Source organism: Triticum aestivum, chromosome 3B (assembly GCF_018294505.1).
Source record: "Triticum aestivum cultivar Chinese Spring chromosome 3B, IWGSC CS RefSeq v2.1, whole genome shotgun sequence".
In the NCBI taxonomy this organism is placed as follows: Eukaryota; Viridiplantae; Streptophyta; class Magnoliopsida; order Poales; family Poaceae; genus Triticum; species Triticum aestivum.
Genome location: NC_057801.1, coordinates 608,538,824 through 608,561,355, shown reverse-complemented (window position 1 = coordinate 608,561,355; position 22,532 = coordinate 608,538,824).

The following is a 22,532-nucleotide window of genomic DNA, read 5'->3' as shown; positions in this document are numbered from 1 at the left end:
AGTACTCGTACTATCCCCTCTATAATTTCATAAGCGAAGCTAGGATCAATTCCAATAAAACTCCCTTAGGTGGCAAAATCAAGGAGTTGTCTATGGGATATGGTTAGCCCAACGTAAAAATTCCGAAGTAAAATTTTGAAATCTCCTTCTATATTGCAAATACGATAAGATTCTAGCATCCTAAACCAAGCATCTTTTAAATTTTCTCCTTGTCTTTGCTTGAAGTGAAGGACTTCAAAGTCGGGTGACAAAGGGATAAAGACCGAGCTGGCCATGACAACGAGCAAACAAAAGGCAAGCGAGAGAGAGATGCAAACGGGAAAGAGAGGGTGAATAAAATGGCAAGGGTGAAGTGGGGGAGAGGAAAACGAGAGGCAAATGGCAAATAATGTAATGCGAGGGAGATGAGTTTGTGATGGGTACTTGGTATGTCTTGACTTGAGCGAAGACCTCCCTGGCAACGGCGCCAGAAATCCTTCTTGCTACATCTTGAGCTTGCGTTGGTTTTTCCCTTGAAGAGGAAAAGGTGATGCAAAAAAGTAGCGTAAGTATTTCCCTCAGTTTTTGAGAACCAAGGTATCAATCTAGTAGGAGGATCCTCAAAAGTTGCACGCACCTACACAAACAAACAAGAACCTCGCAACCAACGCGATAAAGGGGTTGTCAATCCCTTCACGGTAACTTGCAAAAGTGAGATCTGATAGAGATAATAAGATAAGATAAATATTTTTGGTATTTTTATGATATAGATTGGAAAATAAAAGATGCAAATAGAAGTAGATGGAAAACTTATATGATAAAAGATAGAACCGGGGACCATAGGTTTCACTAGTGGCTTCTCTCAAGATAGCATAAGTATTACAGTGGGTGAACAAATTACTGTCGAGCAATTGATAGAAAAGCGCATAGTTATGAGATTTTCTAGGCATGATCATGTATATTGGCATCACATCCGTGACAAGTAGATCGAAATGATTCTGCATCTACTACTATTACTCCACACATCGACCGACTCCTGCTTGCATCTAGAGTATTAAGTTCATGAAGAATAGAGTAACGCATTAACCAAGATGACATGATGTAGAGGGATAAACTCATGCAATATGATAAAAACCCCATCTTTTTATCCTCGATGACAACAATACAATACGTGCCTTGCTGCCCCTGCTATCATTGGGAAAGGACACCGCAAGATTGAACCAACGCTAAGCACTTCTCCCATTGCAAGAAAGATTAATCTAGTAGGCCAAACCAAACTGATAATTCGAAGAGACTTGCAAAGATAACTTAATCACGCATAAAATATTTCAGAGGAGATTCAAATATTTCTCATAGATAAACTTGATCATAAACCCACAATTCATCGGATCTCGACAAACACACCGCAAAAAGAGTTACATCGAATAGATCTCCAAGAAGATCAAGGAGAACTTTGTATTGAGATTCAAAGAGAGAGAAGAAGCCATCTAGCTAATAACTATGGACCCGAAGGTCTGTGGTAAACTACTCACAACTTATCGGAGAGGCCTTGGAGATGATGTAGAGGCCCTCCATGGTCAATTCCCCCTCCGGCGGAGCGCCGACGAAGGCTCCAAGATGGGATCTCGGGGATATAGAATGTTGCAGCGGTGGAAATAGTTTTTCGTGGTGATCCTGGATGTTTTTGCGGTATGTGGGTATATGTAGGAGGAAGAAGTAGGTCGGTGGAGCAACGAGGGGCCCACGAGGGTGGGGGGCGCTCCGGGCACCCTCGTGGCCGCCTCATTCGCTTGACGTCCACTCCAAGTCCCCTGGATTGCGTTTGTTCCAAAAAGATTGCTCCCGAAGGTTTCATTCCATCTGGACTTCGTTTGATATTCCTTTCCTTCGAAACACTGAAATAGGCAAAAAAATAGCAATTCGGGCCGGGCCTCCGATTAGTAGGTTAGTCCCAAAAATGATATAAAAGTGTAGAGTAAAGTCCATAAACATCCAAAACAGGTAATATAATAACATGGAACAATAAAAAATTATAGATACGTTGGAGACGTATCATTCTTCCTGCTACCGCAGCTCCACCAGTCTCGCCACCGGGAGCGCCTCTTCTTCGATCCACCATGTCATCGGGCCATGGTGCTTTTGCTGCCTCTGCGTCCCTGGAAGAGGCTCGATCCGCACTGGACCAGCTCCAGGGTGATTTTCGAGGTCCGGACCGGTGCGTGGCATCGGGGCGCCTAGAGCTGGTCTCGGGGTGGCTCCTGGCCGATGCATCTGTCCGGACGGCCTGGAGTCAAGTCACGGTATCCGTGGAGGAGGCTCGGAAGGTGGCCGACATTGCCATTCCTGAGCGTGACATGGTGCTGAAGAAGGCCAAGGGTGCCCAGGAACAGTGCTATGCAGTGGAGGCTGAGCTGAAGGCCCTCCGAGATCAGCAGGCCGCCCAGGCCGGTCAGCTCCAGGAGAGAGAGGAGAAGCTGAAGGCCTAGGAGGTTGTAGTTGTTGATCATGATGCTGAGCTGAAGCAGGCATCCTAGGAGCAGGCTGTGGAGCACAACCGCCTGGATAAGTTGAAGGAGGAGGCGGAGGCGGCCCAGGCGTCCCTTGCCGAAGTCGAGAACGTGGCTGCCATGGAGTGTGGCGTCTTCGTTTCCCTTGAGGCAAGGTTCCGCAAGGCATGGTAGGAACTCTTTGGGAGCGAGCCCCAAGGGACAGTGGTGACCCCGAAGAAGAGCCCTGCCGCACTGCTCCCCGAGCTTGTTGAGGCCCTTGAGGACATCGTCGCCTGGTTTGGATCCATGGTGGAAGGTGAGGCTCACATACTCTCTTCCTCGGCCCTGACGCGCGCCTTCAGCCATCTTTATCTCCGGGACGCCAGCTTTGACTCCACCGCCTTGCTCGAGCCCGTGGACCCTGACTCCTGCGACACCATTGCTGATGCCGTGAAGGGTCCGGTGTGGTCCCTGCTGGACAAGTTCCTCACCATTGGTCCTACGGCTGGAGCCGAGGGCAAGGGCGACAGCAACATCGTCGATGACGGGAATCCACAGGCGGGCGACGGCGATGGCCAAGGCTGAAGAGGTGGCGCGGCGGTGGTGCTCCTTCCTGTTTTTATTCTGCAACATGTACCCTGCCTCATGGGGGCGTTAGAACTTATGCTTGGAACAATATGTTTTGTAATAATTAGCTTATGGTTTCGCGATCTCTTTTTCTGTTGCTTTAGCATTCTGCGTCGGCAGGGCCTGACCCCGCGCGTACCTCAGCTGCCGCTGGGTCATCCGGATTGCCAGGACAAGGCCAGGGGGTAAGGGGCTACATGGCTAGTTAGGCTCCTGAGGCATGATGCTCAGGAGTCCCCCTTGATGTGCGAACAACTTGGAAAGGGAGATGCGAGGGCACACCTTGGCGTTCTGCGTCGGCAGGGCCCAGCCCCACGCATACCTCAGCCGCCGTTGGGTCGTCCGGATTTCCAGGACGAGACCAAGAGGTGAGGGGCTATGCAGCCAGTTAGGCTCCTGAGACGCGATGCTCAGGAGTCCCCCTTGACGTACGAACGGCTTGGGAAAGGAGGGACGAGAGTTAGGCCTTGGTGTTCTGCATCGGCAGGGCCTGGCCCCACGCATACCTTAGCCGTTGTTGGGTCGTCCGGATCGCCAGGATGAGACCAAGGGGTGAGGGGCTACGGGCCAGTTAGGCTCCGGAGATGCGATGCTCAGGAGTCCCCCTTGACGTATGAATAGACCATCATACCTTTCCTTGCTGAGCTCTCGCTCGGGAGGGGCGCACGAAGACCAGGTCCATGGGACCTGGCAGGGTGGCGTACAACAGGCGTGGCCTGAGCGTAGCCCCCGTACCTAGCCCCCTCGCACTACCCTCCCAAGGGAGAGCAGCACGGTGAGGCTAAGTACTGAGACCAGAGGCTCCCTGAGGTTGCTGCAGCCGCGAGGCTACCCTTAGTTGTTTATCACCAGCGCGGAGCATGTCGGTTCCGCTCTTGCACGGGCATAGCCGCTCCTCGTTAGTGTCGACTACCAGCGCGGAGTGCTTCCATTGGTGCGTGGTAGGGGGATCCCTCTGAGGAGAGCCCCAGGGGCGTGTATAGCCCCGCCCTAACACGTGGCTTCCATGGCAGGGCTAGAGGAGGTGTGTATGGGCACTCGTGAGCCACCGCGGGACTCACGAGGCCCTACATCAAGGCTGGTTGAGCCTGAATTTGATTGGGAACACTTGTGCCAGCCTTGCAAGATGGTTAGGCTTCCTGCACCGAATGAGTCTCCTGAGGTTACTACATGAGAAGTCCAGACACCAACGAACCTAGGAGGTGATGTCGGAGTAAATGACCATGGGTAGCCTAACCAGCTCCCCTGGCTCTTCAAAAAATATCAGGTCGACTGCGCCCTCCAACATCCAAGACACAGGGCCGCCTTCTCCTAGCCGGCCGTCCAACCAGCCGGCTGCCTGAAGGCGGCAAGGCTCTGCAAGCCCTCTCAACCAGGGCCGACTCCTAGCAGTCGGTCATCAGAGGGCCGACTCCTAGCAGGCGGCCCAGCTCACACCCTCTAAGTTTGCACCCACAGAACGGCGATAAGACGGGACGTGGCTACAGTGAAGCCTGCCACCCAAGAATCCCGGAGCAAGTGTGGCCACAGTGCGCCGTACGGGGCGGCCACTCCCTGTCCGGCGCGGTACTGTTGCCATGTTGACCATGACATCACCCACGACAGGCTGTCAGTACGGCCCGTAGGCGACGGGCCCCTCCGGCCAGAGAGATACTAGAAGGCAGCCAAGCTCCACCAGTCGGCCTAGGGGGGGGCTCCTAACAGCCAACCCACTCCCGCCCTGGAAGTTTGTGCACCATTAAGAAGATAAGACGGGGCAAGGCTACAGTGAAAGCCCGCCAGGTGGCGGCACTGTAGCCATGCTTACCCCGATAAAGCCATCGTCACCAAGAGTAAGGCCACAGTAACCAGCAGCCAACAAGACTCCCGTCTGTGGGCCCATCCTGTCGGCCTAGAGGCCGGCAGTCGGCGGGACCAACCAGTCGGCAGGCCCTAGCGACCAGCGGAGAATATGACGACTACGGACACTGACGGCCTGGACCCGCAGCCAGCCGGATTACCATTGTACCCCTAGGGGGTAGGCCTATATAAACCCCCCAGGGCACCCATGCAAAGGGTTGATCTCTTAGAGTTTTAGACACCACATAGAGAGAAGAGGAGAGCTAGCCTTGCCCTTCTTCTTCCTCTATCCGAACAGCTCAAGGAGCCTCTTGTAGCTACTTGTCTTGATCTAGTGATCATGCGGAGACCCCGTAGAGCAGGACTAGGGGTGTTATCTCCATGGAGAGCCCCAAACCTGGGTAAGATTCACCGGCGTGCATGTCTTTGCCTTATACCGTTTCCAGGCACCGACAGTATCTTACTGGCTCCCACAATGATAAGACACCCGTTGGCATATGTCGCACCTACCACCCTAAATCCAACCAAGCGGCAGCCTGGAGTTCGACGATGATCCCCGATTAATTTTCTTGCCCTTTGCCGACGCTGTTGCTTTCTTTGCGTGCTCCAGTGCCGCCGTCTTATCCTTCACCATGGTGGCGGGCTGCGCACTTGCGGAGCGGTAGCGTCGAGGGAGACAGAGCATGCGGTGGAGAAGCGAAGGAAGAAGTAGGGGAATGGGAGTGCACTGTGCAGACGCATCGGCCTTGACACCTTTTAAGGGCCTACTTCTGAGTGGCTGACGCGTGGGCCCGAGTGATCCCATCAAATCCCGCAACAGTTGCGCACCAGATACGTGCTGAAAAAGGTGGCACAGAAATCGAGGCACCCCTATCTATCCGCCCTGTTTACTGCGGTGCGCTCCGCCTGGTGCGCTTCCCCAAATTTTCGAATCCTGTGAGATCCGGGAACAGCAGTAACCAATCGCGCCAAAGATTTTGCGTCATAGCAACACTCGAAGAGTGCCAGAATAAGTTCACGCGACAACCTCTAAATTGATCAAGGCGACTAAAATGAATCCACAGTTTCAGCATGGACCCCGAACTTAGTATGAACACCTGTGAAGCACAAGAGTCAAGGCAGGGCCAACTTCAACTTTCTTTTCACTCGGACCTCAATCCGTTCGGGGGTTAATGATGATGCCATAGACCTAGGGTAGGGTCATAGACCTGATCTACATGCCCTATCAAGGTCATTACTCTAGAAGAAAGGACATTCAAAGCACACCAGCAAGGACATCCTATATGGTTTCCTGTACATAAGACCTGGATGGAGTCATTCGACCATACAGGAAACCACCCGGAGTATAGAAGACCTAGAGTCACCCAGCATGACAAGTGGGTGTGCATCCAACTTGCTTGCTCACGAAGACCTAGGGCATTTTTGAGGAAGCCCATCATTGGAATATACAAGCCAAGTTCTATAATGAAAAATTCCCACTAGTATATGAAAGTGACAACATAGGAGACTCTCTATCATGAAGATCATGGTGCTATTTTGAAGCACAAGTGTGTAAAAGAGATAGTAGCATTGCCCCTTCTCTCTTTTCTCTCATTTTTTATTTGGTGGGCTTCTTTGGCCTCTTTTTTTATATGGGCTTCTTTGGCCTCTTTTTTTATAAAGTCTGAAGTCTCATCCCGACTCGTGGGGGAATCATAGTATAAATCATCCTTTCCTCACTTGGGACAATGCTCTAATAATGAAGATCATCACACTTTCATTGATTTACAACTCAAGAATTACAACTCAATACTTAGAACAAAATATGACTCTATGTGAATGCCTCCGGCAGTGTACCGGGATATGCAATGAATCAAGAGTGACATGTATGAAAAATTATGAAGGTAGCCTTGCCACAAATACAATGTCAACTACATGATCATGCAATGAGAAATATGACAATGATGGAGCGTGTCATAATAAACGAAACAGTGGAGAGTTGCATGGCAATATATCTCGAAATGGCTATGGAAATGCCATAATAGGTAGGTATGGTGGCTGTTTTGAGGAAGGTAAATAATGGGTGCATGATACCGGCGAAGGTTTGCGTGGCATAATAAAGGCTAACAAAGTGGAAGGGTGAGTGTGCGTATATCCATGGACTCACATTAGTCATAAAGAACTCATTTACTTATTGCAAAAGTCTATTTGCCCTCGAAGCAAAGTACTACTACGCATGCTCCTAGGGGAAAGGTTGGTAGGAGTTAACCATCGCGCGATCCCGACCTCCACTCATAAGGAAGACAATTAAAAGAGCACCCCATGCAACAAAATTGTCACATAACTTTTACCATACATGCATGCTACGGGACTTGCCAACTTCAACACAAGTATTCCTCAATTTCATAATTACCCAACTAGCATGACTCTAACATTACCACCTTTATATCTCAAAACAATTATCAAGCATCAAACTGATCATAGTGTTTTATGCACTTTCTATGATAGTTTTAATTATACCTAACTTGGATGCTCATCATTCCAGGACCAAATTTATAACCATAGCAAATACCATGCTGTTCTAAAAGACTCTCAAAATAATATAAGTGAAGCATGACAGAGCAACAATTTCTTCAAAATAAAGCCACCGCCGTGCTCGAAAAGATATAAGTGAAGCACATAGAGCGAAACTATCTAGCTCAAAAGATATAAGTGAAGCACATAGAGTATTCTAATAAATTCTAAATCATGTGGGTTTCTCCCAAAAGGTGTGTACAGAAAGGATGATTGTGGAAATCTAAAAAGCAAAGACTCATATCATACATGATGCTCCAAGCAAAACACATATCATGTGGCGAATAAAAATATAGCTCCAAGTAAAGTTACCGATAAACGAAGACGAAAGAGGGGATGCCTTCTGGGGCATCCCCAAGCTTAGGCTTTTGGCTGTCCTTGAATATCTTGGGGTTCCATGGGCATCCCCAAGCTTAGGCTCTTTCCACTCCTTATTCCATAGTCCATCAAATCTTTACCCAAAACTTGAAAACTTCACAACACAAAACTCAACAGGAAATCTCATAAGCTCCATTAGTGCAAGAAAGAAAAACCACCACATAAGGTACTGTAATGAACTCATTCTTTATTTACATTTGTGTTAACCTACTGTATTCCAACTTCTCTATGGTTCATACCCCCCTATACTAGCCATAGATGCATCAAAATAAGCAAACAACACACGAAAAACAGAATCTGTCAAAAACAGAACAGTCTGTAGCAATCTGTAACTTTCGAATACTTCTGGAACTCTAAAACTCCTACAAAAATAGGAAGTCCTGGGCAATTTGTCTATTGATCTACAGCAAAAATAATCAACGCAAAAGCACGTTTCTGTGAATTACTAAAATTAATTTCATGCGCGCAAAGTTTCTATTTTTCAGTAGAATCAAATTAACTATCACCGTAGGTTATCCTATAGGTTCTACTTGGCACAAACACTAATTAAAACATGAAAACACATCTAAACAGAAGCTAGATGAAGTATTTATTAGTAAAAAAAAGCAAAAAACAAAAATAAAATAGGTTTGCCTCCCAACTAGCGCTATTGTTTAACGCCCCTAGCTAGGCATAAAAGCGAGAATAGATCTAAGTATTGCCATCTTTGGCATTCATCTTTTTAATGGAGTTATGCTCGGATCCGGGAGGCTCCTTACGTTTCCCTTCATGCTCGGAGATCTTTTGATCTAAAGCATCCAACCGCTTATTGCAAAGTGTAATCAAATTATTCATGCGGTTGATATTCCCACCAATATTTTTAAGAGGTTCAACAAATTTTTGCAATTCACATAATTTTTCTAGAATTTGGGTTCCTTCTTGAGTAAGGGGTGATCCTTTTTGTAGGGGGAGTACTCGTACTATCCCCTCTATAATTTCATAAGCGAAGCTAGGATCAATTCCAATAAAACTCCCTTAGGTGGCAAAATCAAGGAGTTGTCTATGGGATATGGTTAGCCCAACGTAAAAATTCCGAAGTAAAATTTTGAAATCTCCTTCTATATTGCAAATACGATAAGATTCTAGCATCCTAAACCAAGCATCTTTTAAATTTTCTCCTTGTCTTTGCTTGAAGTGAAGGACTTCAAAGTCGGGTGACGAAGGGATAAAGACCGAGCTGGCCATGACAACGAGCAAACAAAAGGCAAGCGAGAGAGAGAGATGCAAACGGGAAAGAAAGGGTGAATAAAATGGCAAGGGTGAAGTGGGGGAGAGGAAAACGAGAGGCAAATGGCAAATAATGTAATGCGAGGGAGATGAGTTTGTGATGGGTACTTGGTATGTCTTGACTTGAGCGAAGACCTCCCCGGCAACGGCGCCAGAAATCCTTCTTGCTACATCTTGAGCTTGCGTTGGTTTTTCCCTTGAAGAGGAAAAGGTGATGCAAAAAAGTAGCGTAAGTATTTCCCTCAGTTTTTGAGAACCAAGGTATCAATCTAGTAGGAGGATCCTCAAAAGTTGCACGCACCTACACAAACAAACAAGAACCTCGCAACCAACGCGATAAAGGGGTTGTCAATCCCTTCACGGTAACTTGCAAAAGTGAGATCTGATAGAGATAATAAGATAAGATAAATATTTTTGGTATTTTTATGATATAGATTGGAAAATAAAAGATGCAAATAGAAGTAGATCGAAAACTTATATGATAAAAGATAGACCCGGGGACCATAGGTTTCACTAGTGGCTTCTCTCAAGATAGCATAAGTATTACAGTGGGAGCAATTGATAGAAAAGCGCATAGTTATGAGATTTTCTAGGCATGATCATGTATATTGGCATCACATCTGTGACAAGTAGATCGAAATGATTCTGCATCTACTACTATTACTCCACACATCGACCGACTCCTGCTTGCATCTAGAGTATTAAGTTCATGAAGAATAGAGTAACGCATTAACCAAGATGACATGATGTAGAGGGATAAACTCATGCAATCTGATAAAAACCCCATCTTTTTATCCTCGATGACAACAATACAATACGTGCCTTGCTGCCCCTGCTATCACTGGGAAAGGACACCGCAAGATTGAACCAACGCTAAGCACTTCTCCCATTGCAAGAAAGATTAATCTAGTAGGCCAAACCAAACTGATAATTCGAAGAGACTTGCAAAGATAACTTAATCACGCATAAAATATTTCAGAGGAGATTCAAATATTTCTCATAGATAAACTTGATCATAAACCCACAATTCATCGGATCTCGACAAACACACCGCAAAAAGAGTTACATCGAATAGATCTCCAAGAAGATCAAGGAGAACTTTGTATTGAGATTCAAAGAGAGAGAAGAAGCCATCTAGCTAATAACTATGGACCCGAAGGTCTGTGGTAAACTACTCACAACTTATCGGAGAGGCCTTGGAGATGATGTAGAGGCCCTCCATGGTCAATTCCCCCTCCGGCGGAGCGCCGGCGAAGGCTCCAAGATGGGATCTCGGGGATATAGAATGTTGCAGCGGTGGAAATAGTTTTTCGTGGTGATCCTGGATGTTTTTGCGGTATGTGGGTATATGTAGGAGGAAGAAGTAGGTCGGTGGAGCAACGAGGGGCCCACGAGGGTGGGGGGCGCGCTGGGCACCCTCGTGGCCGCCTCATTCGCTTGACGTCCACTCCAAGTCCCCTGGATTGCGTTTGTTCCAAAAAGATTGCTCCCGAAGGTTTCATTCCATCTGGACTTCGTTTGATATTCCTTTCCTTCGAAACACTGAAATAGGCAAAAAATAGCTATTCGGGCCGGGCCTCCGATTAGTAGGTTAGTCCCAAAAATGATATAAAAGTGTAGAGTAAAGTCCATAAACATCCAAAACAGGTAATATAATAACATGGAACAATAAAAAATTATAGATACGTTGGAGACGTATCATTCTTCCTGCTACCGCAGCTCCACCAGTCTCGCCACCGGGAGCGCCTCTTCTTCGATCCACCATGTCGTCGGGCCATGGTGCTTTTGCTGCCTCTGCGGCCCTGGAAGAGGCTCGATCCGCACTGGACCAGCTCCAGGGTGATCTTCGAGGTCCGGACCGGCGCGTGGCATCGGGGCGCCTAGAGCTGGTCTCGGGGTGGCTCCTGGCCGATGCATCTGTCCGGACGGCCTGGAGTCAAGTCACGGTATCCGTGGAGGAGGCTCGGAAGGTGGCCGACATTGCCATTCCTGAGCGTGACATGGTGCTGAAGAAGGCCAAGGGTGCCCAGGAATAGTGCTATGCAGTGGAGGCTGAGCTGAAGGCCCTCCGAGATCAGCAGGCCGCCCAGGCCGGTCAGCTCCAGGAGAGAGAGGAGAAGCTGAAGGCATAGGAGGTTGTAGTTGTTGATCATGATGCTGAGCTGAAGCAGGCATCCTAGGAGCAGGCTGTGGAGCACAACCGCCTGGATAAGTTGAAGGAGGAGGCGGAGGCGGCCCAGGCGTCCCTTGCCGAAGTCGAGAACGTGGCCGCCATGGAGTGTGGTGTCTTCGTTTCCCTTGAGGCAAGGTTCCGCAAGGCATGGTAGGAACTCTTTGGGAGCGAGCCCCAAGGGACAGTGGTGACCCCGAAGAAGAGCCCTGCCGCACTGCTCCCCGAGCTTGTTGAGGCCCTCGAGGACATCGTCGCCTGGTTTGGATCCATGGTGGAAGGTGAGGCTCACATACTCTCTTCCTCGGCCCTGACGCGCGCCTTCAGCCATCTTTATCTCCGGGACGCCAGCTTTGACTCCACCGCCTTGCTCGAGCCCGTGGACCCTGACTCCTGCGACACCATTGCTGACGCCGTGAAGGGTCCGGTGTGGTCCCTGCTGGACAAGTTCCTCACCATTGGTCCTACGGCTGGAGCCGAGGGCAAGGGCGACAGCAACATCGTCGATGACGGGACTCCACAGGCGGGCGACGGTGATGGCCAAGGCTGAAGAGGTGGCGCGGCGGTGGTGCTCCTTCCTGTTTTTATTCTGCAACATGTACCCTGCCTCATGGGGCCGTTAGAACTTATGCTTGGAACAATATGTTTTGTAATAATTAGCTTATGGTTTCGCGATCTCTTTTTCTGTTGCTTTAGCATTCTGCGTCGGCAGGGCCTGACCCCGCGCGTACCTCAGCTGCCGCTGGGTCATCCGGATTGCCAGGACAAGGCCAGGGGGTAAGGGGCTACATGGCTAGTTAGGCTCCTGAGGCACGATGCTCAGGAGTCCCCCTTGACGTGCGAACAACTTGGAAAGGGAGATGCGAGGGCACACCTTGGCGTTCTGCGTCGGCAGGGCCCAGCCCCACGCATACCTCAGCCGCCGTTGGGTCGTCCGGATTGCCAGGACGAGACCAAGAGGTGAGGGGCTATGCAGCCAGTTAGGCTCCTGAGACGCGATGCTCAGGAGTCCCCCTTGACGTACGAACGGCTTGGGAAAGGAGGGACGAGAGTTAGGCCTTGGTGTTCTGCATCGGCAGGGCCTGGCCCCACGCATACCTTAGCCGTTGTTGGGTCGTCCGGATCGCCAGGATGAGACCAAGGGGTGAGGGGCTACGGGCCAGTTAGGCTCCGGAGATGCGATGCTCAGGAGTCCCCCTTGACGTATGAATAGACCATCATACCTTTCCTCGCCGAGCTCTCGCTCGAGAGGGGCGCACGAAGACTAGGTCCATGGGACCTGGCAGGGTGGCGTACAACAGGCGTGGCCTGAGCGTAGCCCCCGTACCTAGCCCCCTCGCACTACCCTCCCGAGGGAGAGCAGCACGGTGAGGCTAAGTACTGAGACCAGAGGCTCCCTGAGGTTGCTGCAGCCGCGAGGCTACCCTTAGTTGTTTATCACCAGCGCGGAGCATGTCGGTTCCGCTCTTGCACGGGCATAGCCGCTCCTCGTTAGTGTCGACTGCCAGCGCGGAGTGCTTCCATTGGTGCGTGGTAGGGGGATCCCTCTGAGGAGAGCTCCAGGGGCGTGTATAGCCCCGCCCTAACACGTGGCTTCCATGGCAGGGCTAGAGGAGGTGTGTATGGGCACTCGTGAGCCACCGCGGGACTCACGAGGCCCTACATCAAGGCTGGTTGAGCCTAAATTTGATTGGGAACACTTGTGCCAGCCTTGCAAGATGGTTAGGCTTCCTGCACCGAATGAGTCTCCTGAGGTTACTACATGAGAAGTCCAGACACCAACGAACCTAGGAGGTGATGTCGGAGTAAATGACCATGGGTAGCCTAACCAGCTCCCCTGGCTCTTCAAAAAATATCAGGCCGACTGCGCCCTCCAACATCCAAGACACAGGGCCGCCTTCTCCTAGCCGGCCGTCCAACCAGCCGGCTGCCTGAAGGCGGCAAGGCTCTGCAAGCCCTCTCAACAAGGGCCGACTCCTAGCAGCCGGTCATCAGAGGGCCGACTCCTAGCAGGCGGCCCAGCTCACACCCTCTAAGTTTGCACCCACAGAACGGCGATAAGACGGGGCGTGGCTATAGTGAAGCCTGCCACCCAAGAATCCCGGAGCAAGTGTGGCCACAGTGCGCCGTACGGGGCGGCCACTCCCTGTCCGGCGCGGTACTGTTGCCATGTTGACCATGACATCACCCACGACAGGCTGTCAGTACGGCCCGTAGGCGACGGGCTCCTCCGGCCAGAGAGATACCAGAAGGCAGCCAAGCTCCACCAGTCGGCCTAGGGTGGGGGTCCTAACAGCCAACCCACTCCCGCCCTGGAAGTTTGTGCACCATTAAGAAGATAAGACGGGGCAAGGCTACAGTGAAAGCCCGCCAGGTGGCGGCACTGTAGCCATGCTTACCCCGATAAAGCCATCGTCACCAAGAGTAAGGCCACAGTAACCAGCAGCCAACAAGACTCCCGGACTGTGGGCCCATCATGTCGGCCTAGAGGCCGGTAGTCGGCGGGACCAACCAGTCGGCAGGCCCTAGCGACCGGTGGAGAATCTGACGACTACGGACACTGTGGCCTGGACCCGCAGCCAGCCGGATTACCATTGTACCCCTAGGGGGTAGGCCTATATAAACCCCCCAGGGCACCCATGCAAAGGGTTGATCTCTTAGAGTTTTAGACACCACAGAGAGAGAAGAGGAGAGCTAGCCTTGCCCTTCTTCTTCCTCTAGCCGAACAGCTCAAGGAGCCTCTTGTAGCTACTTGTCTTGATCTAGTGATCATGCGGAGACCCCGTAGAGCAGGACTAGGGGTGTTATCTCCATGGAGAGCCCCAAACCTGGGTAAGATTCACCGGCGTGCATGTCTTTGCCTTATACCGTTTCCAGGCACCGGCAGTATCTTACTGGCTCCCACAATGATAAGACACCCGTTGGCATATGTCGCACCTACCACCCGACATTTGGCGCCCACCGTGGGGCCAGGTGCACCGTCGTCCGGAGACCTTCTCTGGACGGGAACCCTCTTCCTCCCCAGCGAGCGTAGCCAGCCTGGCACGCCTGATGGTGCTTGCCCCGACGTGCTACACGGCGTCGACGACGCCTGCGCAGCGAGCTGCCTCGCCGATCTTCTTGGTGAGGTTCACTTCTCTAACGAGCCCGCGTCCGACGCGGGCACAGATGGCCTCGAGAGCTGCCTCGTCAGCCTCCTCGACCAGCTCCATGTCGCCAGCGAGCCTGCTGTAGACTTGGAGTCTATTGGCTCCACCGACCCGATGATCATCGATTCCGACACGGTGTCGCTTGACGCGTTCCCCACCAACGTGGTGGTCTACGATGAGCTGCCTCCTTGCGAGCATAGTGGCGGGAGTACCGTCATGGAGGTGCTTGTCATTCACAGTGGCGAGCACTCGGACGGAGGCATTCGAGACCCACTCGATGCGGCGCTACGAGACTTGTGAGCGCCCATCCCGGAAGACGCAGACGCTGAGATGCTGGAAGCACACCGCATCCAGCTCATCGAAAGCGCCAACCGACTGGCCAACATGCGACGCCTCTCGGAGGCCTACCGACACGAGATGGACCAAGCCATCGGCGGCACGCAGGCCCCTTAGGGACCTAGCCGCATCGGCTCGATCTGGCAGCATGGCGCGACCATCGCCAGCATATTCGGGACAGATCGTCCCATCTACGCCACGCCTGCGAAGAACATACGAGCTGCCCAAGCGGTAGCAGATCAGCTGGACAAGCTCGAGGGCGACGAGCGTCGCCACACGATGGAGCGCGTCCAGCAACTCCTTGACGCGGCCGCCGAGCAGCAAGAAGCCGGCTGCCGCACCGAAGCGCCCATCCGGCAAAATGATGATCCGCCCCGTCGCCAAGAGCACGGCGCAACATCCCGGACGCCGACTGTAGGCGGCGCCCGTGAGCTGAAGGACAAGGGGCCGACTGCTAGCCGCAGTCGGACTCGCCTCTCCATCGAGCATGATGCAGAAGGCCGCCCCCATGCTGTGGAGCGACGTGGCAACCCTGCTCCTCCTCCGCCTCGCGGGGAGAGATATCCCACCCTGCCGCCTATCACGCATCCGACGCTCAGTGGCCGACTAGGCCGCCATGAAGGAATCAGCGAGAACGATGCCCGCCATCGGATCGACCGCCTGGTGCGATCCCTGGCGCTGGAAGAAGAAGATGATGTCGGCCTGCCTTGTTTCGGCCCCCGCATCCGCGACAAGCCCTTCCCCAAAGGGTTCTCGTTCCCAAGAGACACGCCAAAATACAATGGCTCGGTGAAGCCAAAAGACTGGTTGATCGACTACTCCACTGCAGTCAGCATAGCAAACGACAACAGGCGCGTTGCCGTGAAGTACGCCCCCCTCATGCTTCAAGGCACAACATGCACCTGGCTGAACAACCTCAAGCCCTACAGCGTCAAAAGCTGGCTAGACTTCACAGAAGTCTTCATCCGCAACTTCACCAGCACGTACAAGTGGCCTCCCAAGCCTCGTCAGCTCTCCTTGTGCATCCAAGGCCCCAGCAAATCGACTCGCGACTACCTGACACGCTGGGCCGACCTCCGCAACTCTTGCGAGGGCGTGCATGAAGTGCAAGCAATATAGTACTTCACCGCCGGGTGCCAAGAGGGCACCCTTCTCAAGCATCAACTTCTCTACGACGAGGCGGCTACACTTGATGAACTGCTGATCATAGCAGACAAGTACGCCACGGCCAACTCCTCGATGAAGACCGAGCTCCGAGTGGATGCCTCTGGGAAGGTACTCCCTCCGGCTCCAAGAACGCCAGCTGGCGACTCCAACCGACGCCCACACTAGAACGACAACAAACGCAAGTCTCCCATGCCGCCTTCCACCAGTCGGCAGGTGGCCACAGTCGAAGACGAACAACCTGAAGGGCAGCCCGCACCCAAGCGTCCGAAGGGCGGCAAGCCGGCTTGGCAGCCGACTTTCTCCTACGAGCAAACCCTTGATGCCCCTGCAAGTTCCACAGCGGCATGAAGCCGTCCAACCACACAACTCGGAAGTGTCATTGGCTCATGCGGATTTCCAAGGGCGAAGGACTACTACCCCCTCCACCCGCTGGCCAGCCGCCTCCGGCTCCTCAGCAGCCGGCCGCTCGCCCATCAGTCGGAGCCATTCAAGATGAGTTCCCCAACGAGCATGCAGCCTACGTCATCTTCACAAGCCAAGCCGAGGACAGGCGCAGCCGGCGCCGTTAGCACCAAGATGTCAATGTGGTTGCCTCCAAGGACCGGGAATTTATGCATTGGTCTGAAAAGCCTATCAGCTGGAGCCGAGCTGATCACCCATAGGAGATGCCGTCTCTAGGGTCTTATGCATTGGTGCTGGAAGCCACCTTCGCAATAGAAAGGTGAGCTGCTCGTTTCTCTCGAGTTCTGATCGATGGTGGGAGCAGCATCAACATCCTATACCGAGACACCATGGAGAAGCTGAACATCAAAACAAAGCAACTTCTGCCCAGTCGGACCGTGTTCCATGGCATTGTACCCGGCCTGTCATGCACACCAATCGGCAAGATCAAGATAGATGTGCTCTTCGGAGACAAGGATCACTTCTGCCGTGAAGCAGTCTGGTTCGGGGTGGTGGATCTGGAGAGCCCTTATCACGCTTTACTTGGCCGACCTGCCTTGGCCAAGTTCATGGATGTGCCCCACTATGCATACCTCAAGATGAAGATGCCGAGCTCCAAGGGCGTCATCACCATAGTCGGAGATTACAAGAAATCCTCTGCCTGTGCTGCAGCCAGCAGCCGGCTCGCCGAGTCCCTCATGATTGCCGCTGAGAAAAAGATCCTTGACAGGGTTATGACCATGCATGGCCGGCAAGTAGCCGGACCTATCGCCTGACCCCAAGGAGTCGGAAGCTCAGGGCTCCTTCCAGCCGGCCAAGGAAACAAAGAAGATACCTCTGGACCCAGAGCACTCGGAGAGGTTTGCTGTTGTAGGAGCAAACCTGGACAGCAAATAGGAAAGCGAGCTTGTCGATTTCCTCCGTGAGAATCGGGATATCTTTGCATGGTCCCCCAAGGACATGCCGGGTGTCCCGACGGATTTCGCCGAGCACAAGCTACATGTACGAGTAGATGCAAAACCAGTCAAGCAGCCCCTCCGCCGACTGTCGGAGGAGAAGTGTGACACCCCAAAAATTTGGCCTTGTTTTAATGAATTAAAATTTTTGCCAGGAATTAAAACTTTGGATTTCTGAGCTCCATTTTGATTTTTAAATCATTTCCTTCCCTGTTATGATGAGTTTTTCCCAAAGAGAAAACTTTCCAAATATGTCATTGGACTTATTTAATCTGTCAAGAGAAACTTTCCGTTATTTAATATAACTAATTAAATAATTAAGTTGCTTGATCTTTACTTTCTTAAAAATGGTTTTTCAAGGTTATATGGCCATATTTGAACTACAACCATTGGATAAATTCACTTAAAATTCCCACAAAATTTGGAGATGTCATGTGATGTTATTCAATAACATTTGTGCAAAAATATCTTTTATTTATGTAATAATTTGAGCTCTGCATCAATTTTTCCTTCTCTGTCCAGAGTGCAATTTGCACTACAACCCTTTTAAATAATTCTTTCTAGTCTCCATCAAAATTATGGGATATTGGTAGTAGCATATGATTCAACATTATGCAAAAACCTAGTGCTGTTCTTTGAAAATTTTGAGTGAATCAACCTCTTTTTCATTCTGGTCCAGCCTTGTGATTTCTACTGCAACCCTATTTAATTTTGCTCCAAAGATCTTGTGTTTTCTCCTACTTGTAGACAGCCCTACCAAACCCCTAAATCCAGGAGCATGCACCCATTGGATTAATTTTGGTTCATGAAATAATGTCATTTATTTCCTGTCCAGAAATGTAGTTTTGCAAAACTTGCACTAACAAGTTTGTGCTTTTCACAAACTAACCTCACCACTCTCTCTTGCATCTAAGGAGACACTGATCTGGAGTTTTTGACCACTCCAAGACTTGCCTAAGTGCCTGTGGCATTTTGTCAAACACCTGGAGTGCATGGTCAGATTTGGCATGGATTTTAGTTAGCAGTGTGAACCTGATCCTCTGACCCCTTAAGCTTGTCCATTGATCTCCTTGCAAGCCATAGCCTAGACCTGCTAACTCCCAGCTCCAACCAAGCGCTCTGGAGTGCCATGGCATTTCACCGAGCATCTGGTGTGCATGCGCTGGGCATGCCCAGAGCGCGCAAATTGCAGCCGCGCACACGAGCCGCCGCGTCGCGTCCCTGTCTTGGCCCACACTGCAGAACCTCGCCACGCACTCCCCGCCTCGCCACAACACGACAGCCCGCCCTGGCGCCCTACAGCGCCACCGCCAGAGCACTTTTGGCGGCACGCCGGCGTCGGCCGACAGCCCTGCGCCGTTCAGCGCCGCCCAAGCCACCCCGGCTCGCCACCTGGCCCCTTGAACAGCTCAAGCTCATCCACAAGGGTGTCGCCTAGCTCTCATCGCCGCCACGTTCCCCTACAGCTACAGAATGGCGGTTCGCCGGCCGCCTTATCCACCGCCATGGAACCGACCTCGTCGCGCTATAAAAGGGACCCCGAGCCCCTCTGAGCACGCACGCAACCTCAAGCTACCCCCATGGAACCCCCATACCCGCAATCGTCAGGGAAACGCCGCCTTCTTCATCTCCGGCAACTCCTGCCGCCGCCATTGTCTCGTTCACTCCGGCGCCACCAGGGCTTCCCCCTCCCCGTTCTCTTCACCAAGAACCCCTCCTTCCATCCAGGAACCCAACCCCCTACTTGATTTTGAGCGGGAGCCATCGCCGCCACAAAACCACTTCGCCACCAAAGCCTCCTCCGCCGCGAAGCTCGCCGCCGGCAGCTCCCTCCGCCCCCACCTACCTGACGACCAGCGGGATGACTGCCCTGGAGTGGCGGATCCATCCCCGCCCTTGGGGCCCCGCGAGGAGCCGCCATTCGCCAGCGACGATCGCCGGAGCTCCGCCTCCGCTCGGGACAGAGGAAGGAGAGGGAGAAAGACTAGTCAAACCTGACTAGTGGGCCACCTAGGACCCACTGTCAGTGACCCCCGCTCGGTCCACGTGGAGTAAGTGGAAGCATAAAACTCGCGAGTACGTAACCCCTTCTTAGAAAGCGTATTCGTGGCTGAACTTTCTTTTGTTTTATTTTTAAAAAACAGAATTTGACCAAAACTTTGACTGACTATATCTTTTTAAATATAACTCCAAATGAAATGATTCTTTTTCGTACCTCTCTCAAATTTCACCTAGTTTATTTTAAGATTTATTTAAAAAAATTTAGAACAACTTTTGGTGCTGTTTTATTTTGTGTGTTAATTCTTTTATATTGCTAAAATAGGATTTTTGAAGAGAGGAGAAATGTTTCAAGTTTTGGAGTGCACCCTGCCTTTCCACACATTGAAGGCAAGCATTCTGAATCCATGCATAATATTATTGGTGTGATCGTTGATACATTTATAACACCACCGCATTTCGAAGGACTTGTTATTTCATGTAGTATGATCATATGCATGAGTGCATATTAGTGATTTCCATGCTGTTGGAAATGAACACACTTGTGATGATAATCACCCTCATGTGCCTTGCATGCATACCGGCAGGAACCCGGGAAAACCTCTGCCTTGGGTAGGCATGAGTTTGTCGCCGGTCTCCGTCGGGACGGTTATGTCTGGTATGGCATGGTAAGGTGATATGAGCGGTGACTCTGTTGGATGAAATATATTCGTTATACTAATCATGCAGGGAATACTTAAACCTCCTGAGTCGACCGTAGATCGAGTCTTGTTCCAGTAACCCCCATACTTGTTTCGTACTACCACTCGTCTCTACAGCAAGTAGAGTACAGTTCAGTAAGTTGTCAACCTCTTTCTAGCACACACCGTACAGAGAGGCCATGGTGGAAGATACCGGTTGTAGCTGGTAGGCAGGCCACCTGGTCCGGGGGCATGGGTGTTTCCGGTTGGGACCGAGAGGGGAGGCCACCCCTTAGAGCACGTGATATAAATTTGATCCCATGCTACGCGAGGTTGTAGCCTCCCCACTTAGAGTTGCTTGACAGGTGTCGTGGGTGATTCCAGACACGTGTGAGTTAAGCTGGTGTGTGCAAGTTAGGTGTGTTTTCAACAAAAAGACCATAGACGGAATTAGTCCCGATGGACTAAAGAAATCCGTTACTCGTGGGTAAAGAGTACACCCTCTGCAGAGAATAAACCTATTCGAATAGCAGTGTCCATGGTTAAGGATTATAGTCTGGGATGGGTCAGGTGTCGGTCTTAGTGTCGGTCTTCGGAGGTGAAATTGTTAACCAGAAATGGAATTACTACTTGTGACTTGTGATAACTATGATTATTATTATTGTTGACTATCCCGTGATATTATTGTTATTATCGAGTATCTCTGGGATGGTTCTACCTCCGGGATATTCACTATGATTGTTTATTTTAAAGCCCTTTGTGTGGTGTCGCTCAGACGCCCGACTGTGGCATTTCTTTCAAAGCCCTTTATGTGGTGTCGCTCAGACGCCCGACTGTGGCATTTCTTTTAAAGCCCTTTATGTGGTGTCGCTCAGACGCCCGACTGTGGCTTTGCTTGTTATTTATTTCCTAAATTTTAATACTACTATGTTATTGCAATTTTATAAATAACTTGCTTGCACGCATCAGAGATTTATTTATCTTTTGTGACTGACGTCATGAGCATAAAATATTTTCAGCACATCATTGTTATATTATACCTGTGTTCATAATGTTTGCGAGTACATTCAAAGTACTGACTGGCTTGTCCCTGGCTATTGTCTTGGCCAGATTTTCTTGCACGAAGAGGAGCGACGCGATGACAGCCCCGGAACCTAAGTAATGGAGATAGCAGCCTCGCGAAGATAGGAGTTAACCTGGTTAGCTGTTCCCGTGGGAAATGGAGTCCCATAGACACTGATGTTTCACAACCCGCTTCCGCCATCAACCAGTAGAAACCATTTGTTGTACTCACAGGCCAGAATGGCCTTGTACTACATATTTTGTTTTCTGCTTGGAATTTCTGTATCAAGTTGGAGCCTCATCAGCTAACGGTAATCCTGGGGCTGATGAGCACGGCGGTCTTTTTCTGGAAATTTATACCCGGAAAACCGGTCGTGACAGACTTGGTATCAGAGCCAGGCTGACCATTGGCTAATCCTATCTTAGCCAGGTCAATAAATTTAGGCAAACCAACCCAACTAACCATAACCAAACCCCAGCCAAGCTTCTCGTGCAAGATAGCCACACAGTGACCCAACACCTTTTGGCAGTCGGTGCCCAACCTATCAACCTAACCTGTCGCTCATGCGCCAGTGACCGGCCCCTAAATAGTCCTTTCTCGCAAGCGTGCGAAGGAAGACTCCGTCCCCTTTTTCCTATAAAAAGGGGCACGCTAGCCCCAACACAGCACAACACAGCCTCTACCCCCAAACCAAGCTACAATGCCTGGCCCTGTCGTGCACAATGAAACCACATCAACCAACCTTGGAGGTTTTGTGACCATACTCGCAAACCTCACCCGTCGTGCCTATGCATTAGAAGAGCCACCAGAATTTGTTGTGTACCAAGGACCCATGAGCGGTGAAGACCGTCAATTTTGGGCCACTGTACACATCTATGGTAGGGGACTGTCACCCGAGCGCCCCTACAGGTTCACCGGAAGAACAACTTCCTTCGAGCCACAAGCCATCCAGCTAGCCGCTCGAGAAGCTATAGTTCATCTCAGGCACTTGTCGCCCAGAGTTAACTGTCGCTCGTTCCACTACTACCCCAGACGTGAAGGGTATGGTAGACCACCCCAAGTTGCCAACGGAGATCACGAGACGGACCCCGCATTGTTGCACCTAGTGCGCTATGTAAGTGCACTAGAGGCACTGTTCGACCAGATCACCATTGATCTGATCGCAGCTCGTGGAGAGCTAGTTCGTCGAACCCCAGCTAGAAGAGAAGACGAGCCCGACGCCGACAACCCAGTCGTGTTGTTCGGACAACCGATCGAGACCCCGAGATCAGCTCCAGCCATCAGCCGAGATGCTTTGATGACCCCAGAAGTGCTTCGTCGCCTTTTGGGAGCACACTCCAACGGGGTTGTGGCCAACAATCCCCGCGATGGTCATCATCACTACCCCGACCCTGCAGTTCCTCCGCCATCTCCGACTAATCCCGGCAGTGAGACACGTGGA